General features: G+C 47.7%; 1 pseudogene; it reads left to right on the top strand.

Annotated features, from left to right (window-relative positions):
• The first annotated feature begins 4,045 nt into the window (after positions 1–4,045).
• On the top strand, positions 4,046–4,457 carry LOC106144120 (annotated as a pseudogene).
• The last annotated feature ends 2,203 nt before the right edge of the window (positions 4,458–6,660 follow it).

The raw sequence follows: 6,660 nt of genomic DNA, 5'->3' as shown, positions 1-6,660 counted from the left end.
TGTACCTTCTACCCTCTGTGACATCACCAGCATGCAGGAGAGTGCCACTGTACCTTCTACCCACTGTGACATCACCAACATGCCGGTGAGTACCACCTGCCCACTGTGACATCACCGGCATGCAGGTGAGTACCACCGTCCTACTGTGACATCACCAGCATGCCGGTGATTGCCACCTACCCACTGTGACATCACCAGCCTGTGGGTGAGTGCCACTTACCATCTACCCACTGTGACACCAGCTGCCCTCAGACCTTAACTTGTATACTGCTGGAGTAGGAGATCAAGGCTGTATCCCAAATAAACAATGGATGATGGATGGACAGAAGAAAAAGAAAAGGAGCCTTTATATGTCCCTATTGGATGCGGTGTCTGAGCTGACCTGTATCCTAGGTTTCCTTACACTGTCCCCGCCATATTATATGCCAGGCCTGAGCCCCAGGCTCCCTCCCCAGTTTCCTCTTTTTTCTGATTGTCCCCTCATCACTCAGAATCCACTTTCTTCGGGTCTCATCTGTATTTGACCTCTGAGCTCCTTAGCCAGAGATTGTCTCAGTTGTCAGGTAGCCGGAGATTCCTAGGGTTGAGCAGCTGAAGACTTGAGTGAGGCTGAGGGTCAGGTAACAGGTGGGTCCCCTAGACTGGGTGCAAAGCTTTCTGCACAGAGCCCCATCTCCTCCTGTGCTCATAGGCTTGACGCAGCTGCTGCCCCTTACACCCAATAACTTCCATAACCAGTGCCTGCTTTTCCCTCCTTGGGGTTCCCTCTGAGCACTGGGGCCCACCCTGCCACATGAAGAAGAACATGAGTGTGGGGAGCTGAGCCTTCCTAGGAGAGCGTAGACGGGGACACAGCTCAGTGGTAGAGCGCTTGCTTAGTGTTAGTGTGTATTCAGCCTTGAGCTGCATTCCCAGCTCTTCAAATGTGGAGTGGCCTGGCCTTGTTAGAGGAAGTGTGTCACTGTAGGGCGGGCTTTGAGCTTTCCTATGCTCAGGATACCGCCCAGTGTTTCAGTTGACTTCCTGTTGCTTGCAGAATGTAGGACTCTCGCTACTCCTCCAGCACCATGTCTGCCTGCAGGCTGCCATGCTCACCACCAAGATGACATTGGGCTATACCTCTGAAACTGTAAGCCAGCCCCACCCCCAGTTAAATGTTTTCCTTTATAAGAGTTGCCATCCTCATGGTGTCTCTCCACAGCAATAGAACCCTGACTAAGACCCTGGGGTTTTCATACTTCTGAGCTGGACCCAAGGCTGTGCTCACACTTGGACAATTCAACCTGCTTTCATGTTTGGTTTAATTTAAAATTACTTAATATTGCTTATCAATATTCTATGTGTATTTGTAGTCATACATGCTATGGCACATGTGGGGGTCAGAAGAGAACTTCGTGGAGTTGGTTCTCTGCTCCCCCTTTGTGTAAGTTCTGGGCACTGAACCAATTTGTGTTATTGGGTAGCAAGTGCCTTTAAACACCATGCCATCTTGCAGTCCTACTATCTTGGTTTATTTTTATTTATGTATGTAGGCAGGTTGCATGTTTGTATGCACATCACATGCCTACCTGGTGCCTGCAGAGGTCAGAAGACGGTATCAGATCTCCTGGAACTGGATTACAGATGGTTGTGAGCTATCATGTAGGTGCTGGGAACTGAACTCTGGTCCTCTGGAAAAGCAGTCAGTGCTATTAACCACTGAGCTGTCCCTCCAGCCCCTTACTCCCTTGGATTTAACTACCACCTATAGCTGGGGGCTTCTTGTATCATCCTTTCTTATATTTTTATCCCATACCTATTCCTCTGTGCCTCAAGGCTTTTCACACTCAAAATGTCTCCAACTCAAGTCATCATCACTGAATTTCTGATTCCCCTGCCTCCATCTCTCGGGTGTTGGATTCCAGGTGTGTAAGCAAACCTGGTTTAGGTGGTGCTGGGGACCAAACCCTGGACTTCGTGCGTGCTAGATGACCGTGCTGCCATGAGGCATGTCTCCAGCCCTGGCATCACTGCCTTCATCTAGAACATGCTCCTCCCATGGAGCCATAAGAACCACTGCGTTCTCCTTTCCCTTCCTCTACACATGCACTCAGCCACCTTGTCCTGCTAGGTGGCTTTCTAAGCATTTTCCACAGCCATTCCTTCCCTCTTTGCCACCTGCACTCTGCTTGCTACCAGGACCCTCATTGTTGATGGCTTGGAACATTCTGGCTTCTGAACTGGACCCTCACTTCCAGTCTGATTCTCTCCAGGAACCTCTCTCCTATGCATCCACCATCCATAGCGGTCAAAAAGCTCTAGGCTGGACCTGGTGGTCCACACCTGTATCCCTGGCAAGCTGGAGACTGAGGCAGGTGAGCCGCAAATGGTAGGTCAGCCTGGGCTACACCCAAGACCTTGTCTTAAAAGGCAGTAAGGACTGAGCAGGTCCTACAGCCCAGCCAGCAGAATGCTTGCCTAATGTGTGACACTCTGGATTTGGTCCCCAGCACCACACAACAAGGCATTATGACACGCATCTATGATCCCAGTACTCAAGTGGAAACTGGACATCTTGGGGAGTGTGAGACCAGCCTGGTCTACACATTTGACCCTGTATAAAAAAAAGAAAAAAAGAGTTCTATATTCAAGGAGTGTGCAGTCTAGTGGGGAGGTACTTTTAAAAAATATGCTCACTTTTAACTATCCTGCATTCGTGAATTACGGGGTCAGTTTCCAGAGTGCCAGGCTGAACTTGTCATGCCCTGCCCAAGACCCATTCCAGGGTTGGTGAGATGGTCGGTGAGTGAAAGACCTTGCCTGATATCTGAGTTGGGACCCTAGAACCCACAACAGAAAGAGAAGTGATTCTGACTCCTGAAAGCTGACCTTTGACCTCCACACAGTCTACACACTCCATGAGCACCTGTGCACAGTCACACACGTTATACACACAATAATGATAATAATTTCATATACATAATATACACACACTAAATTCAGCACTCAGCCTGGCACACAGGGTGCAGGGTGTGCTTTCTCAAACCTCCCATTCCGTCCTGTCCACCCCCAGCTCTGTCACCTGACACTTTCGCTGTGCTTTCCTCTCACCCCTGCCCTTTATCCGGAATATCCTTTCTGCCATTTGCTTTCGCTGCGGACTCTAAGACCCATCAGGACGGCTCCTCCACTTGGAAGTCTTCCTTGAATCCCCAGGCTGGATTACACCGGTCTTTTGTGAGCTTGTATCAGTGAACTGCAGGACCCGGGGTTGAGGTTTGCTGCTGTTGCTGTGTGCTCTGGGCTTAAAACAACAGCCCTAAGCCCTCCCATTGCTTACTTCTGCCTTCCTCTGAGTGGGCTTTGTTCTCGGGAGACTTCAGGCTTTCACCCAGCCTGCTTTGGTCCAGTGAAGTATTCAAGCAAACATTGGCTCTTCTGGCCCCTGTGGAGGTTTTCCTTGGCCTGCGGCACCATCAGGCTGGCTAAGGGCTCCCAGAGTTCTGTTGTCATGACTGAATTCTGCCACCCATTTGTACGAGGCTTTTTTCTTCTGGGCCACCAACCATTTCTCAAATCATGGCACACAGACTTCTTAATAGTTATGAATGCTCGGCCCAGCTTAGGCTTGTTTCTAGCTAGCTCTTTTCACTTAAATTAACCTGTTGCTCTTCATCCATTTTGCCTTGGGACTTTTTACTTCCTTTTTGTATATCTTTCTTTCACTGCTTCTCATGTCTTCTGACTGGGGGCTGGCTGGCGTCTGGTCCCAGGTATCTTCCTCCTTCTCTCATTCTTCTCTCCTCTCTTCTCTTGAGTCTAGATTTCTCCTATTATTTGTTCTTTCTTCCTACTATTCTTTCCCTGCCAAAGTATTGACTCTTCAGCTTTTTATTAGACCAATGAGGTGCCTTAGGCAGGCAAGGTGAAGCAAACACAATGCGTCTTTATATAATTAAACAAATGCAGAACAAACAAATGTGACACACGTGCATTTTCCCACCAGGGTGCGCGGAGGTGGAGCCGCTGGTGCTTTCAAGATTCTGTCTCACTGTAACCCACTGCCATGGCCGAGGAAGGCATTGCACCTGGAGGTGTGGTGTACGTCAGTACTGCTCTTCAAGAGGTTCTGAAGGCCTCCCTCATCCACGATGGCTGAGCACATGGCACACACGAAGTTGCCAAGGCCTTAGACAAGTGTCAAGCCCATCTCTGTGTGTTTGCATCCAGTGTTGATGAGCCTGTGTATGCCAAGTTGGTGGAGACACTTTGCTAAGTCAGCCTAGGCAAGGTTGATGGATGGCAAGAAATTAGGGGAATGGGTAGACTTCTGTAAAAGTGATCGAGAGGGAAAGTCACGGAAAGTGGTTGGTTGCAGCTGGGTAGTGGTGAAGGATTATGGCAAAGACTCTCAGGCCAAGGATGTCGTCAAAGAGCACTTCAAGTACAAAAAATTAATTAATAAAAATTTTGGCTAAAAAAGTGTAACATACTTTTACACAGTTAAAGTAATATTCCACAGCATAAACAAGTGTAATACATCTTTGCCTAGTTAAAATAATATTCCACAACAACCATGGTCTCTAAGAAAGGTTGTGTAGCTACATGGCCACACCCAACTGTTTAGATGTCATCTGGGCTGCTCTGTGCTACAGTGGCAGGTAGTGGAGGCAGAGACAGAGAGTAAATATTCTAGGCTTTACTGCTTAAGAGGCCAAACTAAGGATGTTATATAGGAATTCATAAAATAAATTATCAAAATTACAATAATAATTAGTCATTTCTTTTGTGGTGCTGGTCCATCAATGAGAAAAGTAGAATTCAGGGGAGGAGGCACTCTCTCTTTTTGAGATGGAATGGTAATATGTAGTCTTTGCTGACCTATAAAAACAGGCTGGCCTTGAATTCACAGAGATCTACTTGCCTCTGCCCCAGTGCTGGGATTAAAGGTGTGCCAGCACTGCCAGCTTCTGTTCTCCCTTTCACCATGAGAGTCACAGGTTTCAGACTAAGGTCATCAACCTTGGTGACAAGCCCCTTTATTTGCTCTGCTATCTTGCCGGTCCCATCATTTCCCTTCATTGATAATATGATTAGAATCGGAAATAGCCCCACAAGCTCTTGGGTTGAATGCTTGGTCCCTGTCTGGTGTCACTATTTTGGAAGGTTCTGGAAACCCTGAAGATGTGGGGCCTGGCTTGAGGAAGCAGGTCACTAGGGGCAGGTGGTCCCTGGCTCCTGTCTTGTCCTCTGCTCCCCAGTTGGCCATCATAGGAAGAATATTTGTCACATGCTCTTGATGCCTTCGCTCAAACTAGTTCACCATGTCTGTTTTTCTCTGATGGGCTCTCTGCAACTGTGAGCCACCCCTGCCTCTCCCACCTTAACCCACCCCTGCCTGTTGTACCTGTCCAGAACTGTGATCTGGAACTGCCAAAGTAACAGATACAGCTAGACACAGTGACACACACCTTTAATCCCATCTCTTGGGAGGCAGAGACAGGTGAATATCTGTGACTTCGAGGCCACCCTGGTGTACACGTGGGGAAGTTTCAGGCCAGCCAGGGCCACATGGAAAGAAAGATTCTGCCTAAAAAAAAAAAAATAAAGGAAAAAGAAAGAGGAACATATAACTGGATTCAAAATAAAGTTTTCTATTATCAAACTGTTGGTAAATAATTGCCTGTTATTATAATTAATGCCAGTCTGGGCCTGGGGATGGAGCTCAGTGGTTAGAGTACTTGCCTAGCATGTGTGTGGTGATAGATTTGAGCCCCTGCACCACAAACCCCTGGTGTGAGTCTGTGCATCTGTAATCCCAGCACCCTAGAGGAAGAGGAAGGAGGTTCAGAAGATCAAGGTCATCCTCAGCTACAGAGAAAGTTGGAGGTCAGTAGGAACTACATACAGGAGTCTCTGTCCCAAAACACACAACACACAGCCCATACACACATACATACCTCATACACCACACACATACACACCACAAACACACATACACACACAAAACAAAACCCATCTTGGTGGCTCATTCCTGCCATCCTAGCATTTGGGAAAGTAGATGAGGGAGGGTCAGGAGTTCAACATTGTCTGTGACTATGTAGTAAGTTCAAGACCAATCTGGGCTGTGTAGGGTCCCAAAGCAACCAAACTCTTGAACCAGGGCCATAGCTTTATCACTGCTTGGGTTTGTCCTCAGAGACATAACACAGGCAAGCAAAGAATATGCTTAGGGCTTGGAGAGAAGGCATAGGCGTTGAAAGGGCTCACTTCTTTTGCAAACCAAACTCAGGTTTGATTCCTGGCCTCCACATGCTAGCTCACAACTATCTGTAACTCCAGTTTCAGGGGGGCTGACACCCTCCTTTAGTCTCTGAAGCACCAGGCACACGTACATGTGGTGCACATACGTACATGAGGGCAAAACATCTACATAAAACAAAATAAGTAAATCTTAAATATGTGTATGTGCATGCTTAGCTTGCAAACTATGCAATACAGACTCAGTCCGGTTTGTGGACCTGCAGATTCCTGAGTAGAGAAAGACACAGCGGAAGCTGGGAAAGGACACCGGGTCATAGTGCAAGAGGCTGTATGGTGGGGTGTCTGCCAGAGTCGATTGGCCAGACAGTCTTTAAGACATCTTTGTTTTATTTATTTTGTGTGTGCATGTATATGGGG

Source organism: Microtus ochrogaster, linkage group LG2 (assembly GCF_000317375.1).
Source record: "Microtus ochrogaster isolate Prairie Vole_2 linkage group LG2, MicOch1.0, whole genome shotgun sequence".
NCBI classification, from domain to species: Eukaryota; Metazoa; Chordata; class Mammalia; order Rodentia; family Cricetidae; genus Microtus; species Microtus ochrogaster.
This window is presented reverse-complemented; position numbering and strand designations above follow the sequence as displayed.